The 14,764-nt window shown below is 41.8% G+C and overlaps 1 protein-coding gene across 1 annotated transcript in view; it reads left to right on the top strand.

Moving 5' to 3' along the window:
* Positions 1 to 14,764, top strand: part of LOC122808922 (thrombospondin type-1 domain-containing protein 4-like) — a 2,399,573-nt gene that overhangs the window by 1,869,871 nt on the left and 514,938 nt on the right. The window lies entirely within an intron of this gene.

The raw sequence follows: 14,764 nt of genomic DNA, 5'->3' as shown, positions 1-14,764 counted from the left end.
TAAATAAATTGTCAGTGATACCACGTTGGAATTGAATCCATGACTTAAAGGGAGCATGGACTTCTGAACTTTTGTATATTAACTGTTAATGCCACAGAGGAAATTCTTTTCTTAGTGGTTCATATCCCTGGGGAAGTGAATTAGCTAGCAGATACTGTGTGTTTGATCTTCATTCTTCTTATGGAATTCAGAGATTTTGCCATGTGAAGGTTGTCCAGAAGTGGAGAATTCCAGAGAATATACCTGTTAGCCCCTGAGAGGATGTAGTTCTTATCTTGTTCTACTCAGTGCAACAATGTAAGGGGGAGCTAATGGTAAACTTTCCCTACTCCTGTGGTATTGGAGATGCTCATATATTTTTTGCTGTATGAGCTGAATCCATTTTTCATTGCAAATAAGTAAATACATAAATAAGTAATCACCAAAATCAGTAGCAGAGCAATCCATAAACCATGGAATTCATGTAACAAATCCACTATGAAAAATGTAAAATCCTTTTATTTCACAATAGGTAAGCGCTTTCACATAGGAGCTTCTTCAGCCCATCAAGCAGATACTGGTCTGCAACATAGTCTTAATGAACCAATCAGTTCATATTAAACAGTAGCAATCCACTAATTTAAAGTGACAGTGCAACCTTCAACATTATAACACACACTTAAATAACATAAAAACTGGATATAAAACTGTAGGTATGTAAATATATATATATATATATATATATATATATATATATATATATATATATGTGTGTGTGTGTGTGTGTGTGAAAACAATTAAACATGCACATAGAGGCTATGAAATACATTAATATAATTTCAGAGGTACTTCGTAATTAACTTCCTAGATTTTAACATGGAATTAATGGAAGCCCTCTCATTTAGACCCATTCCACGGTCTGCTCTAAGCCTTAAAATCCACTTGATTTCTTTACTCTCTGTCAAGTTACGTATGTCTCCTTCTCTGACTGTAGGCTTAACCAGATCTACCACCAAAAATCTGAAAGTGTGGTCATCACCCTGGGCCATAGCATTTAGATAGGGCGCTGGTAGTGGTTTTAATTCTAATATTGTGAACATGCTCCCTAATTCTACCCTTGAGTGGCCTGTCTGTTTTACCAACGTAAAACGACCCGCAGGTTGCAGGATTTTATATTTTTCATGGTGGAGTTGTTACATGAATTCCATGGATGTTCTTCATACCACATTGCTGCAGTCCTAACACTTGGGTAGTCCGCTGTCCCAGTCGGCCCGAATACCAAAGTATATGGCTGACGTCGGTCAAGGCGCATTAGTCTGATGTCAGGACGTCAGGGTACAAATGCGCATGACCGACGTCATATCCTCAGTCTTTTTTGCCGCATGGTCCGATGCAGAAGCAGTTTTGCAAGTGCAGGTTGGCGTTCTGAGATTTTCCGAAGTCGGAGTTTCAGACCGAATCCAAATTGGCTAAGTACCCCGTTGGGGATTATTTTGGTTTTTTCTTGCCTCAGTATTTTACCGGATGTCAGAAAAAGTGAATAACTGTATTTCTTGTGGGAAACAGATACCTCATAGGGATTACCATACCTTGTGTATACCTTGCCTAGGGCCTGAGCACGACGTTGTTGGCTGTCGCTCTTGTGCTAGATTTAACAAACGCACTATAAAGAGAAGATTAGATTGTGCCAGGTTAGTTTTGGGAAGCGGTGTAATTATAAAATGCCGTCGGATGCTCCGGCGCCCGCTCAAAAGCGCAAGGACAAAACAGCAAAGCCTAGGCTGGAAGAACCGTCCGTCCCGGACGTCGGTTCTTTAGAGGCTCGGTGGAGCCAGGGGTTCAGCCAGAAATTTCTTTGGAATCCCAGGGAGAGACTTTATTACTGCAAGATGTGACCTCTCAGGAGGTAGGCCAGGCGGAAGGGGCTTCTCAGGTAGCTGTTCTTCCCTCCCTTCCTAAGGTGGTTAGGCCCTCCCCTGCTGTTTCCAAGGCTTCTCCCAGGGGCAGGCCAGGTTTTGTTTCAGGAGTTACCCCTAGTTCTTCAGGGTCTGTACCTAAGAAGCATATGCTTAAGATGGCAGAAGATTTGATTACAATGATTAGAGGTTCTATGCCCCCTCCTGATAAGAGGCCTAGGGTGGAACCTGAGCTTGGGAGTTTTGAGCAGTGTTCGGATGCTTCTGAGTCTTCGGCTGAAGACTTGCAGGAGTATTCCCCTTACTCTGATTCTGATGTAGATGATTCTACTCCTTCTGCTTCTCCTCCTGAGGATTTTTCATTTTCAGAGACTCTTCATTCCATGAGGGAGCATTTTAAATGGGAAGGTCAGGATTTCTCTGATTCCAGGAAAAGGCTTAGGGATTTTTGTTTCTACCCCAGCATAGGCCTTTAGCTATACCTCCTGTTCTAGATGTGGTAGAGGATGTTTTTGCAGAGGCTTCTCTGAACCCTGACTCTTTGCCTCCTGCTCCAGTTAAACCGGATAGATATTATAGGGTGCCTGAAGTTCATAAGTATCTTTTAAGAGTCCTAGGGCAGACCCAGAAACTGTTTCACAGGGGCCTAAAGGTGTTAAGGCTTCTGTTGTTAAAAATCCTGTTCCTCCAGATAAAGAGGCTAGGGCTTTGGATAGATGGGGAAAGAAAGTGTATACTTCTTCCACTTTGGCCATGAGAGCTTTGAATTGCCAGTTTCACATGTTGAAATACCAAAATTATCTCCTTTCACAATTAAAGTCTAAGGTAGATGCTTTGGCGGAAGGTATTGAGTGTAAAGAGTTGCAGGATTTAGTTCATGTTTCTGAGCAGGTGGGTAAGCATTCTTTGCAATGTGGTTTTGATGCTGTGCAGGCCTCTTGAGGGTGGCTGCCACTGGTTCGGTTCTTCGAGGCACGCCTGGTTGAGGGATCAGAATTTAGCTGAGCATGTGAAAACAAGGATTTTAGATGCTCCTTTACAATCTGATGTGTTGTTTGGTTCACCTGTGGAAGCAGTTCTAAAGAAAATGGAAGACAAGGCTAAGTCTATGCAGACTGTTAAAGATTTTTTGCAGGTTCAGCCTCCAAGTTTAGTAGAAATTGGCCTACCAAGGGGTGGACATATCCTGCTTATGATTCCCAGTCTAGGGGTAGGTCTAGGCGTGGTAGAGGCAGAGCTCAAGGTTCTTTTAGGCCTAGAACAGGAGTTCACCTGCTCAGTCTTCTGGTGAGGGCAGGGGTCAGTCCTTTCGTAAACAGACACAATGACCTGCCTTTTCAGCTGCCAGAATCTTCTCGGCTGGCAGCACCTTTGGGAGGAAGGTTGGCACTTTTCAAAGAAAACTGGAGTTTAATTACCCAAGACAGATGGGTATTGGATATCATTCACCACGGTTACAGGTTTTATTTCCATACCTTGCCTCCTTTCAAAGGCATGCCAGACATTCCTCCTCAACAAAGGAAAGAGGCTCACAAGCAAATTTCTCTGTTGCTCCAAATAGGGGCCATTCAGCCGGTTCCTGTGCCAGAAAGGGGCCTAGGATTTTATTCTCGCCTGTTCCTAGTACCAAAAAGGGGAACACGTGGAGACCAATTTTGGATCTGTCTATCCTCAACACTTATCTGGACATTCCCAAGTTCAAAATGTTGACGTTACAACAGCTTTTACCTCTGCTGGGCAAAGATCACTGGATGGTAACTTTGGATCTCAAGGAAGCTTACCTTCATGTTCCTATCAGACTAATTTGCAGGAAGTATCTGCGTTTTCGAGCTGGGAATTCTCATTATCAGTTCTCTGCATTGCCCTTTGGCTTATCTACTGCGCCCAGAGTATTCACAGAGGTTCTGGCTCCAGTGATAGCTTTCTTCAGGCTAAAAGGAATACAAATCTATCCTTATTTGGACGATTGCCTGATTCTGGCTCAAGGAAGGGACGTGCTTCTTCAGCATTTGGAATATGTGATAGCAGTGCTAAGATGCCTAGGGTATTCTGTGAACAAAATAAAGTCCAGTCTAGTACCCTGTCAAGACATGTGCTTTCTGGGTGTGAGACTGAATACAGCAACCCAGATGGCCTTTTTAACCCCGGACAAACAAAGAATCTTTCTCTTTACTTCCATCAACTATCTCATCAGTCCGGGCTGACTGCAAGGACAGTCCTTCAAGCCTTAGGGTTCATGGCATCTTGTATTCTGGTACTTCCCAATGCCAAACTGCATATGAGGAAGCTACAATGGTATCTCAAAAATGTATGGACACAGCACTGCCAGGATTTGGACACTGTCATTCAAATAATACCTTGCATTCAAAAGGAATTTTTGTGGTGGGCTCAGGAATGTCACCTAAACAAGGGACTCTCTGTGACCCAGCCAGAGGCGAGTCAGATTCTAACGACAGATGCCTCAGACACAGCTTGGGGAGCTCATCTGAATGGAAAGTGGATACAAGACAAGTGGCCTGCCAGACTGCAGCATCTACATATCAACATGAAGGAGATGTTAGCAGTCCAGTTTGCATTACTGGCTTTCAAGGATTTACTTCTTCCAGGGCAGGTGTTGATTCTAACAGACAACACAACTGTCATGTGGTACATCAACAAACAAGGGGGAACACATTCTTATCCTCTATGCAGGAAAGCAATGATTTTGTGGGAGACTGTGTTAAGCTTGCAGCTGAATCTTCAAGCAAGGTTTCTGCCAGGAGCACAGAACTCCTTAGCAGATGTGTTAAGCAGGCAAATCATGGATCCCCACGAGTGGAAACTGGATCTTCATGTATTTCAGACATTGACAGTGTCATGGGGAACTCCAGACATAGATCTGTTCGCTTCTCCACTAAACCACCAGCTGCCAAAGTTTTGCACGAAAAGGTTTCATCACACAGCCTGGAAAGTGGATGCTCTTTCTTTCAGTTGGAAAAATCTTCATGTGTATGCCTTTCCACCTCTGCCTCTCCTCCCAAAGGTACTTCTAAAGGTCAGACAAGACAAGCCAAGGATGATTTTAATAGCTCCGGATTGGCCTCGGCAGCACTGGTACCCATTGCTGAGGAGTCTGGTAAGGAAGCCTCCATGGCCCTTACCTTTGATTCCACACCTATTTTCTCAGAAGGACGGGCATCTGCTCAATGTCAAGCTTCACTCTCTTCATCTAACAGCTTGGCATATTCTGTTTTGAGCCATAGCAGGTCTCAGCTTCCTCAACAAGTTTTGAATGTGATTATGGAAGCCAGAAGACCTAGTACAAGGAAAGTGTATGCAGGAAAATGGAAGAGATTTTTATTTTGGTGTGCAGCAAAGGATTTGGATGTTTCTGAGCCGAATTTGAGTGTGGCTCTTCAATATCTTACTGAGTTATTGGACAAAGGTTTGTCTTTCTCTTCCATTAAGATTCATGCTGCAGCAATTTCAGCTCACTATGATTGTGACCCACCATTGTTTTCTCATCCTTTGTTCAAGCAATTTCTTAGAGGGCAAAGAATATAAGACCCCCACGTAGAGCTCCTACTCCTGCTTGGGACCTCAATTTTGTGTTGGAGAAACTCACTCTACAACCTTTTGAGCCTGCAGCTACTGCTGAATTGAAATATTTGTCATGGAAGACTGCTTTTTGTTAGCCATTACATCTGCAAGAAGGGTGTCTGAATTGCAGGCCCTTATGGCGGTTGAGCCTTTCCTGATTTTTCATAAGGATAGGGTATCTTTACGTACTAATCCTTCCTTTATGCCTAAAGTGGTTTCTAGTGTGGCTTTAAACCAAACTATTCATTTGCCTACCTTTTATGCAGATCCCCAAAATAAGGGGAAAAGATTTTGCACACTTTAGATGTACACAGGCAGTTGCGTTATTATTTAAGCAGGACTAAGGATTTTAGGCAGTCTCAGCAGTTGTTTGTTTCTTTTGCTTTGAGTTCTCAGGGCAAGCCTGTGTCAAAACAAACTATTTCTAAGTGGATTGGGTTTTGCATTGCATTTTGTTATTCCCATCATGGCAAGGAGATTCCAGCTGGGATTAGGCCTCATTCCACTAGGGCTACTGCCACTTCTACAGCATTTCTAAGGGGTGGCAACTAAGGATATTTTGGAGGCAGCTACTTGGAGTTCAGTGCATACTTTCTCTAAGCATTACCACCTTCCTCTCTACTCTAAATCTAGGGCTGGTTTTGCCACGGCTATTTTGCAGGGCATGTTGTCAGCTCCTGCTTCCTTATGATTTGCCAGCCTCCCTTACCTCTGCTTTGGGATTCTACCCAAGTGTTAGGACTGCAGCAATGTGGTATGAAGAACATAGTACAGTTTTGTACCTACCATAAATGTAGATGTTCAAGATCCACATTGCTGCAGTCCAATTTACCCCCTCCTTCCCTCTGTGTTTAGGGGTGGTTGTGTGGGTGAGGTTATACTCTTGTAAATTTGTATATATTGTATATATATTTGGTGCAGGAGTGTGTGGTGTTTTTTGGTTTTAGCCTTATCTTTTTAGGGTCTTCTGACATCTGGGGCAAGAAAAGACTGAGGATATGACGTCGGTCATGCGCATTTGTACCCTGACGTCCTGACGTCAGACTAATGCGCCTTGACCGACGTCAGCCATATACTTTGGTATTCGGGCCGACTGGGACAGCGGACTACCGAAGTGTTAGGACTGCAGCAATGTGGATCTTCGAACATCTACATTTATGGTAGGTACAAAACTGTACTTTTGTGGATTGCTTTGCTACTGATTTTGGTGACTGTTTGTTTTTTATACTTGAGCAATACCACATTTACTCTTCACGGTGTGTTACTGTGGTTATTTTGACATAAATAAACAAAGTTCAGATAAGATAGATCAAAAAGTACTTTTGCCACTCCTTGGTGTTGAGGATTGATGCAAGCTCAGGCTTTAAGGCACTAGTAGTACAGAAAACATTCTTGGTCCCTAAAGCTGTGAAGGCAACTGGCTCCACTTGTGGCCCTAGCTTCTGATACTCTTTTCCTTATTCCACTGGACTTGCCGGGGGGAGAGGTTGTTTTAATGACTGTGGCTGCTGGGAAGCCTTAACCTTATCAGGCCTATGCCTGCCAAGCGGAAGGGGTTCTTAATTTTAGCAGCCAGGTAATTGGTACTACTCTAGTTGTTTAGTCATCAGGTGGTTATTCTGACCTGTCACAGGTAAATGTGAGTTCAAGATCTCGGTTATTATTCAGCCATTGTGCATATGTCAGCCATTTCTATGCATCATATCCTTGTGGGCATCATACCTATTGCCCTGCACCTGCTGCACAGGCAGTTTCTTAAATGATTGCTGCATTGTCTTTCAACTTTGAGGAAGTCATCAACCTCTCCTAATCCCAGGCCTCTTAACTTCAAGATAGATACACTTGCTCAGCTAACTTTAAGCCAGCTAGCTTGGCAACACTGTAGTTAATTTCTTGGAAAATGTTAATTTTTACTACCACCTTTGGGCATCATATCTCAGAACTTCAGTTTTTTTTTTTCATTTTATTTATTTATTTTTACCTGCTTACCACATAAGCCCACTAGACAAATTGTCACTTTAAAGGGGAAACCCAAGTTACTTCTACAGAGTCTAGTTGAATTGTGGGATACTACTCAAATGCACACATGCAAAAAAGAGAGCGTGACTAAAATGATGGAAAATGTTAAGCACAAAGCACATTATCAAAGAGACCGGGAAAATCTGTAGACTTAATGAACTGTATCACAAAATTCTACCATAGAAGGTTATTTGTTTTTGCTTCAGAAAAAGAGTGTAAGATGTGTCTTCTCTTTCTTTAAGTTATCATTGCCACTACTGTGTTTGTCATATAGTGTGGTTTTCTATGTACTACATAGCGTCAGAAATCACGTATGATGAGGGAGATTCAGAAAATGGTGTGAATGGGTAAAGCAAGCCTGAAAGTAGGGGCATACCTCCAAAAATAAAGACATCCTAAATCAGGCCTGAAAATAGAATAATTGAGAGCTTTGGTTACTAGTTATGCAGTCCTGGAGACCATTAAGGAACCTTGCCCAAACTCCTAATTGCTGTAAAGGACTGTTTGGTTAAGTGACTTGCTCAGTATCACAGAAGTAGGTAAATTAATGTGGAAAGATTCAGTCCATGCACTCTTCCCTCAGGAAGCACCTCATTAACAAGGCAAAACTGTAGTCTTCTCTGCTAACTGCTAGAGTAACAGTTTTAATATGATGCAGAAATCTTTTGCAGTCCAGTATGCAGATAACTATGTCATAGTAGTATGCAACAACTACATACAGTTCTGATCATCACTACAGTAATGCAGAGTATATGACCTGACAAATGTCAGCCCCTTTGCTGTTGTTGGAGGTTGTAGTGAAAAGTACTGAAAATGTATTACTAAAATTCAACATGTTTAGATTATATTATGTAATCCAGACCTGTTCATGAATTAATCCATTCTTTTGGACAGTGAATAAAGGAAAATGATTAAAGAAATGCTGCAGGAGCTTTTGTTCAAGAACCTGCAAGTCTTACTGAAATCAGAAGTGCTACTGCATAAAACATACTTTTTTTTGAAGGGGCTTTCATTTTTCCCTTATTTTTGCAGTTATCATGGAGATATGGATTTCATTTAAAATTTTTATTTCAAAGTTTACAGAAAAACATTGGCACCTGTTTTCTAAACAAAACAAAGCACTTTCACATGGAATACAGACTTGGCGAGAGAAACAGTAAACAGGTCTGTCTCTGAAATGCACATTTAGTGAAGTAACCGATTAAACTACTAGAGATATGCTGAGATTCATACTCAAATAGCACATAGTGAAGTACTAATTAGTGTCTATGTGAAGTGTGCAAGAATTCAAAGAACAAATGTGAACACATTTGCTAGCAGCCTGGGACAGCCCACTGGACAGAAGTGTCCCATTTCTGGAACAGGCCAGCACTGTGTCTGGTGAAATAACTTGGCAAAGTCACATAGAAGACAAATGAAGGCTGAGGGAATCAATCCATGTACTACATAACCTTACTCATCCGCACTAACTGCTAGACAAACTGTTACATACCAAACAATTTCACACCTGTGTGCCTGCTAAATTAAAATGTATTCATCAGTCTGTCAGTGTTAAACTCATAGACTTCAAGCTTTCAGTTTATTCAAAGCTAAGTCATTAATACACTGTCAACATTCAACAGGACAAGGAAACTAAAGATCACATCCAGCGAACACAACTCATAAGATGATCCTATTTACTACAATTTCCTTCCCTTACACCATAAGCCTAGCCTATATTTCCAATTACCCCAAAGTACTGTCTGGTTAAGTGACATGCTCAAGGACAGGACATAAATATAAGGCAAGCGTAGAGATGTTCTACAAAACTGGAGACAGACACAAGAGCAGACTTCTGTAAATCACTTAAAAAGTTAACAGAACAAAAGATTTTGCATCAATATGTATTTTGTGAACCATAAATCTATGAAACTCTAGTGAATGACATTGGCTGACTGTAATCCTCAGTAATTTAACAAAGAAAAGAGAAGAAGTGAGTGGAGGTCTGGCAGTTGGTGTGGAGGACTGCGTCTCTTGCTGTAGTAGACAAGGAACAGGGTTTGAGTCTGTGTATCTCTGAACAAGTCACTTAAGTAGACAGTGCTCTCATACTGGAGCAGTAGACATACACACACACACACACACACACACACACACACACACACACACACACAGTACTTCTATTGTACTGACTCTCCTGTTCACCATTTAGCTCACTTCAAGTGTGTGTTCCTCCTAATATTTCAGAAAGGTCCACTTGTTGATGCCCATTTGCACTGCAAAGCAAAAAAAATATGAAGATCTAGCCATTTCTCATATTCATTCTCTGTTGTGCTCAGTTCAATATGAGACTGCTCTGCTTAATTCATTATGAGGCAGCACACCATCCTGCTTTCCATTTTGCTTACTGCAGGAGTTTAAAAAAAAAAATCACTTGCCAGTTACAGGAAGCCTCTCATTTGCTCTGCATCCTAAATCCAGTTCCAATTTCTTTGGCTCAAAGCATTTGCCAATGAGAGAGACTGGAGCTTTTGCATACCAAGTGGAAAATTGGTATATTTTAAGAGGTTTGGACTTTTTTTTTTTAAATTAATGTTGAAAGGCCAGGCCTTCCAGACAGCACTGGATCCTAGGCAGCTATCTGGGTCACCTTGCGCTGGATCTGGCTCTGACTGGAAGTCCCTCATTGATATGTCAGGAATACATTCCCACTGCCCTATTGATATGAGTATTCCTCCCACTAGCACCTGTTTTTGAGGTTTTCTGGAATCTGGGCAAGGATGTATTCTTATGCTGCTTGTTTATTAATATGGAGTCAAATCTGATTTTTTTTTTTATTTGCAGAAAGGTGTTGTTGTTGATGGCTTGGGGTCAAACAGGTGGGCATTGCAGACAAGCGCATACATAACTGGAGTGTTACATTATGGTTGCCATCTGCCAGACAAACAGAAATCTCTGAAGTCTTTCTGAAAAAATGAGAATACTTAATGTAATGCCAATCAAGGAGGAACCTTTGCTAGATCAATTAATAAACAAGAACATACCTGTTATTTATAACCATTGGTTGATTTAAATATGTAGAACTACACTTATATGTTCTTGGGTGTTTACTAGGCTAATGACCTCAAGGGCCTTTTTAAGCCTAGCCATGCATCCCAAATCTCTGACAAGTTCTGATACCCTTGGTAAGTGTAACCATGGACCTGGGAGATGAACCATTTACAGGATACCTGTGTCCATTAGAGACATAGTTCTAAACCAGGGATGAATGTCTGGTTTCCCATCCAATTGTCCAGGTAGCACTTGAATTGGATTAGGGAGAAACTCTGATTCACGCGGATGGTGAGCCTGTTCCATAGACGGGGTAGCCACTGGGATACATACCTATCTCTCCAGCAGGTCCTATTTGTATTACAGGCAAGGTTTAAGTCTTTATAATGGCTAATTCTGGTGCTGTTTGTTTTGTAGATTTGCAGGAGGTCCATCAGAGTGGGGTCTGACAATGCCTTGTATGCCAGGCATAAATCTCCCTTCAAAAGTCTGTAGGAGACAGAATACAGGGATAGGGCTTTGAGGCAGTCTGCACAGGACATTTTACTTACACCCTGTATTCTTTTAGTGAGGACCTCTGTGGACATTCCAGTTGTTGGATATGCCTGGTTAGGTACATACCAAATGTGATGAATGCCAAGTACTGTGGAACAATGACTTCCTTGGACTTGGATGCCATACCTTTGTTTATAAGTTGAGCAACATTGAATGATTTCCTCACGACTTTAGTCACATGATGGTTAAAGTCTAGATTACTATCTGTGTTTGTCCCTAAGTCCCTGACTACTGGGTCATCTTTAAGGGATGTGTTGTCAGTATGATAGTTACCAGGGATGGATGACTTTCCAAAGGATACTATTATGCATTTCTTGGCATTTAGTTTTAGTCCATGGCTCTGACACCAGTTGTTTGTCTTGTGTCAATCCCTCCTGCAGAACATTTGTGTCAGTGTGCTATTCAGTGACAGCTCCTAATTTGCAGTCATCTACATATTTAGTCAGCCAGAGACCACTGACATTGGCCTTGACTTCTGACAAGTAAATGTCAGAAAGGAGTTGTGCAAGGACTGATCCCTGAGGGACTCCACTTGTGACCAGCCTCTTTGTGGAGGTGAACTCCCCAATTCTAACTTCCTGGGTCCTGTCTGTGAGCCAGTTGGCTATCCCTCGCATGACATATGGATTTGTACCTAACCTCTTGCTTTTGTCAACAATGCCCGAGTTGGATATTGTGCCAAATGCCTTGGCCAGGTCAAGGTAGGCAGTGTGAACATTTTTGCCCTCATCCATTGCTTTGGTGACCTTCTCAAAGAAGTCCACCAGGTTGAGTAGGCATGATCTGCCCTTGACAAAACCAAACTGGGTTGGGTCCAGTGTCTGGAAGTTTACTGTTTCTCTGTTGATCCTCTCCATGATAATTCTTTACATGGCTTTGCATATAAGACTAGTGAGACTTATGGGTCTGTAGTTTCCAGGGTGTGTAGACGGCCCATCTTTGTGTAGAAGGATGACATTAGCCTTTCTTCATTCATGAGGCACAAAGCCTGTTTGGGGGCTATAGTAAAATAGTAATTCCAGAGGCCCTGATAGGTCATGTTTTATGCATTTAGAAGGCATCCTGGGATATTGTCTGGGCCCATTGATGCAGTGTTCTTGGTCTTAGAGAGAGCATTAAGGACCTGTTCCCTTGTGATAGTAGGGAGAGTTATATTTGATGATATTTCTTGAGGGAAGGTTGAGGGGGAGAGAGGGGTAAAGTTGGAGCTGAATTTATCAGTCATGAGGTTTGCTATATCTTCTGGCTCAGTATAGGTGGCTTCATTTACATTGTGTATTGCCTTTGAGGTTGTGGACATAGCTAAAGAATCCTTTGTGGTTGTCCTTGGCCTGGGGGCCAAACTTACCACAGATTTGGCTTTGGTAGACTTTGTTTGTCCTCTGAGTTGTTTGTTTAGTTTAATGAGAGTGCTTGTATCCTGTTGGGTGCTGTACCTCCTAGTGTTTTACATGATTTTCTTCCTCCTGTTAACTTCCTATTGATTTTGTGAGTCCACCAGGGTGGCTTGTCTTTTGAGTTTGTTCTGTACTTCTTCCTGGTGCCACTATGCGGCTATTAACATGCATGTACAGGGTTTCTGTAAACAGTTCTGTATAGGCAGCAGTGTTTTCAGGGTTTATGGGGGGCTTAAAATTTTGCCAGGTTCTCACTTGATAGCAGGATGTTAGCCTTAGAATAGTTCCTGAATATTCCAGGTTTAGCTGGGGGTCCAGTTTTTATTTTTACTTCAAAGGAGACCATTTTGTGGTCTGGTCTTATCAGGGAAGGCATTACAGTAGGGGGTGTGCATCAGTCTCCCATATTAGTGAGGATCAGATCCAGTATGGTTGCACCCATGGTTGGTGTATTGACTATCTGGTCCAGGGAGTTTGTCTTTACAAAATCCAGGAATCTCTGTGCATGTACGTTTGGTGTCGTATAGGATTCCCAGTTAATAGTGAGGTAATTAAAGTCACCCATGAATTTGGTGTTGGGTTGGATGGTTAGTATTTCTAATAAGTTTAAATACATGGTATGGGTTTCCTGAGTCATAGAGGAGGACCTATAGCTTGCAAGGAAGTGGTATTGTATTTTACCTATGGTGATTTGAACATGGAGCAGCTCAAGTGCATTATCCTGTCTAACCAGCCTTGAAGAATATATATCTTTTATGTATATAGAGACACCTCTACCTTTAGTCCCCGCCTGTGAAGTAGGTGGCCTAAATGTGTGGAAGGCATTATAAGCTTGCACTGTTGGTGTATTCTCCATGGTTTTAAACCATGTCTCACTGACTGCACAGATGTCTGCACTCTCTAGGGTAAAGAGAGCGTCTAGGGAGTGAAGTTTTTTGTTTAGACTTCTAATAATGAGCAATAATACCTTTAGGTTTTCTTGGTTTTGATTTGCTGTGTTGGAAGGACTTTCAGTTTGGCATTGCCTAAAAAAGACACTGCTGGGGAAGACAGTGTTTTAGGTATTATTTGAAAGCATAGAGGGGAGAGGTGCAGACCATCCCTGGCAAAGCAGCATGGTCTGTTGACCATCTCCTTACATGCTGACAAATATTGCACCCCCTTAGAATGACAACAGAAACTAAGCCAATTATTAAAGTCAGTCATCTTTTGTTTGTATTGTGTCATCATCCTTGGAGAAGGTAAAATGCTGCTCGATTCTAGGCTTATACCAGCCTGAGACTAATATTCCAAGAGCTCCATGATGTCTCTCTTAATATAGTCTAGGGAGGTACGTCTCGGGTCATTTACTCCGACATGGACTATGACTGAGTCATATTGGTAATTGTGGTCTGAGTGCATGTGTAATGTGGTGGATTCTAACCCGTGATAAGCAACTGACTAACTTTCTCCTTACTCAGTCTGGTGAGAGGGACATCATTGTGTCTCACAAGGGAGTCTCCAATGACTAGAATGTTGGATTGGTGGCTTGCCTTATGGGCTTAGAGGTAGAGGCTCCATGAGATGTAGCTGTATGTGTTAATGTGGGTGTTGTTTTGAAAGAGCACATTGGGGGCTGCCGAGGGTATTTGTTATGTGTACTTCATCTAGGAGGCCTTTTGTGGTTTAGGAAGGTTACATGTAAGTGCCTTAGCATATGTGGGTCGATATGTCTGCTTTGAATTGTGCGTGATGGGTGCAGCGTGTATACTACTGACAACATTATTGACATTAGGAGTACTTTTATGTGAGAGCTTTGCCTCCAGTGACATTGTATAAATACATCTCTCACATACCATATCAGTTTGTTTGAGAATTAACTGATTGTCAGTAAACATTAGGCAAGTTCTACATTGCCTCAGGATGTCCATATCCACCAAGCCGGTAACAGAGACAGTAGGAAAGTTCATATCCATGGCAACAGACCCTTTTTTATTGATTAGAGAGTTGGAATGAGAATATCAATCACTGTCAGGAGTATTCAGTTTGGAACTATGTGGACAATGCTTGTCACTGAAAACTAGTTGTCCTGTATACAACTAGGTATTAGATAAATTTCACTTCTTACTGCTTGTGTGTTACAGAAAGAGTACATTATAAAAATATACTTAAATGTGCTTTGTTTAGGATAGAAGTTTCTTCATCAGTATTCTAAAAAGGAGAATTTAATGTGGAGAATGTGGTAAGAATCATAACCAGTTCATCATAGCTGTCCTGATTCTGCGCCACAGAAAATCAAGAGAGGAGTTT

This window comes from Protopterus annectens, chromosome 8.part0, assembly GCF_019279795.1.
Source record: "Protopterus annectens isolate FY-2018-M chromosome 8.part0, PAN1.0, whole genome shotgun sequence".
NCBI classification, from domain to species: Eukaryota; Metazoa; Chordata; order Ceratodontiformes; family Protopteridae; genus Protopterus; species Protopterus annectens.
This window is presented reverse-complemented; position numbering and strand designations above follow the sequence as displayed.